This window comes from Chrysemys picta, chromosome 6, assembly GCF_011386835.1.
Source record: "Chrysemys picta bellii isolate R12L10 chromosome 6, ASM1138683v2, whole genome shotgun sequence".
NCBI lineage: Eukaryota > Metazoa > Chordata > Testudines > Emydidae > Chrysemys > Chrysemys picta.
In genome coordinates this window covers 9,327,799-9,329,957 of record NC_088796.1, presented here as the reverse complement: position 1 = coordinate 9,329,957, position 2,159 = coordinate 9,327,799, and the positions used below count along the sequence as shown (strand labels likewise).

The 2,159-nt window shown below is 54.2% G+C and overlaps 2 non-coding genes across 2 annotated transcripts; one reads left to right on the top strand and one right to left on the bottom strand.

Annotated features, from left to right (window-relative positions):
- Positions 1–866: 866 nt before the first annotated feature.
- On the bottom strand, positions 867–949 carry TRNAL-UAA (transfer RNA leucine (anticodon UAA)). The gene has a single exon. It is a non-coding gene; the product is annotated as a tRNA-Leu (tRNA).
- Positions 950–1,081: 132 nt separating this feature from the next.
- On the top strand, positions 1,082–1,154 carry TRNAT-UGU (transfer RNA threonine (anticodon UGU)). The gene has a single exon. It is a non-coding gene; the product is annotated as a tRNA-Thr (tRNA).
- Positions 1,155–2,159: the final 1,005 nt, after the last annotated feature.

Sequence of the window (2,159 nt, the reverse complement as noted above, 5' to 3'; positions counted from 1 at the left end):
GGGACTTCTGAATACTGGTGGGGGGTGAGGATCAGCGGGAGGGTCTAGGTATGAGGGGTTCTGGATGCATGGGGCGGGGCTGGCTGCATGGGAGAGCAGTTCTCTGTACAGGGATTCCTCCCTGCACCTGAGGAGCAATGGGTGCAGGGTCTTCCCGAGCTGGGTCCTCCCCAGTCCCACCCCCTGCCCCACAGTGATTTACCTCTCTGCCAGCGATGGGTGCAGGAAGCAGTGTGGGGGAAGGGAAGTTTACAGAGCTTCCTGCAGCTGAGGGAGAAATCTGGGGGTGGGTCTGACCAGGCCCCGGATGTCATGCAGGGGAAGAGGAAGTCCTGTCCTCCCCAGCCCAGCCAGGACTAGCAGCTGAGCCCGTCGCAGGGCAGCAGCCACTAGCGAGGTCTTGCCCAGTCCCTCCTTCTGCCCCACAGTAATTTACCTCTCTGTCAGCTGCCCTGGCCACCCGAAACAACTGTTGTGGAGGGTTGCATGACTGGTCTTCTGTCTTCCCTTTGCTTCCCCATCAGAAAGTCCTTTTTCTGCAGGGAAGCAAAGAAATCTGCACGGGACATAAATTCTGTTCATGCACAGTGGCTCAGAATTCCCCCAGGAGTAAAATTAGCAACTTGTGGGGCAAACTGTGCTCTTCCAGGAGTGATGGGGGTTTGCTTGATGTTGAGTTTTTGGTTTGGTAAAGCAAGGGTTGTGAGTTCAAATCTTGAAGGAGCCTTGCCACGGGGATAAGTTTGCAGACTCATTTGCCTCATCCAGTGGTGGGCAGCTGGAGGGAGCTTTCCTTATAGGGGCTGTGCCATTGCCAAGGAATAAAAGCTAGCTGTTCAGATATACCAGGTAGGAGAGCAGCATCTTACCAGAAGTGGGGCTCAAACCCACACAGACACATGTCTATTGGAACTTAAGTCCAATGCCTTAACTGCTCAGCCATTCTGGTAAGTGGCCCAATCTTGGCCCAGTAGAAGAAAGACTTCTTGGGACATCGTCAACCAGGCCACTGCTTTGAGTTCGGGATGATGGCAGGCGCAGCATCCCTTACATAAGCTTGGGCAGAGCACTTAAGCTGCCTGGCTCCATAGCTCAGGGGTTAGAGCACTGGCCCTGTAAACCAGGGATTGTGAGTTCAAATCTCACTGGGGCCTCGGTGGCAGTTTGGGGTTGGGCCTATTGTCCCCCAGTAGTGAGGTGATTGCCTTCTTGAAGATATTCATTAATGTTCGGCTTGGGCGCAGCAAAGCAGGACAGAAGAAGGTTTTCACAAAGAGAAGCAGCAGCATTAATTTCTGTACCAGTTGGTCGAAGGGTAGCCTACCAGAACTAGAATTCAAACCCACATACGCTAATCCTCTCGGGGCTGGAGTCTAACCACTCATCCATCCTGGTAAATAGACCGGAGCAGCCCAACTGCTACACCCAAAAAGTCTTGGTCAGGCTACGGTGCTCTGGCTTTGGATAACTACCTATCTCTCTGCATCTCAACGGGATTCAGAAAATGCTACGCTTGCTTAGGAATCTGTCTCTCTGCGTACGCTTGGTTAGCTTCAGAGTGCCCAGTCGGCAGCTTGGAGTCCAGGGGAGATGAAACTGATTCACCTCGGTCAGAATTTGGGAAAAAATCTCCAAATCCAAAGCAAAGACGTAGAGTGTCGCTAGTCCCGTGGGACAGTGCTCCTACTCCTGCTGCTCAGAACAGCATTCCAGGCTTGGGGGACAGCCTATAACCCAGTGGTTGGGAGGATGGCCACAAATTAGCTTCCAGAGGCTCACTACAGAGCCTCCATTAGTCTCCCTACAGCTTGAATATTAAGCCTTCCGCTGTGGCTTCTGTTGGCGGGGAGCAGCATCCCCTCTGGCATCCTCTTTGGGGGACAGCCCGGCTGCAAAGCATTGCAGCCACCAGGTCAACCCACTGGGGGTAATGGACCCGGTTCTCCCAACATCAACCCTGTGCTGAGGGAACCAGGTGAAGGTGCTTGGGGCTCAGCAGGGGGCGGGGGCTGGATGTGAGGGGTGATAGAGCTTGGTGGGGGGTGTCAGGGTGTGTGTGGGGGAGCTCCGTGGGGGGGGTCCAGATGCTGGAGGAGTGGGGCTTAGTGTGTTGGGATCCAGGTGCTCCTGGTGGTAACACAAACACCTGAGTCATTTTC